Below are 321 nucleotides of genomic sequence, written 5' to 3' on the forward strand. Positions count from 1 at the left end.
TCAGCGCGGCGCTGGGCTACCGCTTGGCCCCCTTTTCACACATTTGGGGACTTGTCGGCTTTATCCAATGAGCTGATCAAATTTTACATCTTATGTTGCCAGAGAGGATTATGGGGCAACTTCATGGTGTCGATCACATCCAGGGCGCTGATCTGGGGAGGCGGGGAGACGGGGAGAGTGGAAATATCGGGGCCCCTGTGAATAGGCAGGCAACCTGGAACCAGCAATGTCCTCCACACCATAAGTGCCCCAGAGAAGTGTTTTCCGTGCACCTCACCAGCATTTCGTGTGTGTGTGTGTGGGGGGGGGCGATCACATCAG

This window comes from Tupaia chinensis, unplaced genomic scaffold (assembly GCF_000334495.1).
Source record: "Tupaia chinensis unplaced genomic scaffold, TupChi_1.0 Scaffold000706_1, whole genome shotgun sequence".
In the NCBI taxonomy this organism is placed as follows: Eukaryota; Metazoa; Chordata; class Mammalia; order Scandentia; family Tupaiidae; genus Tupaia; species Tupaia belangeri.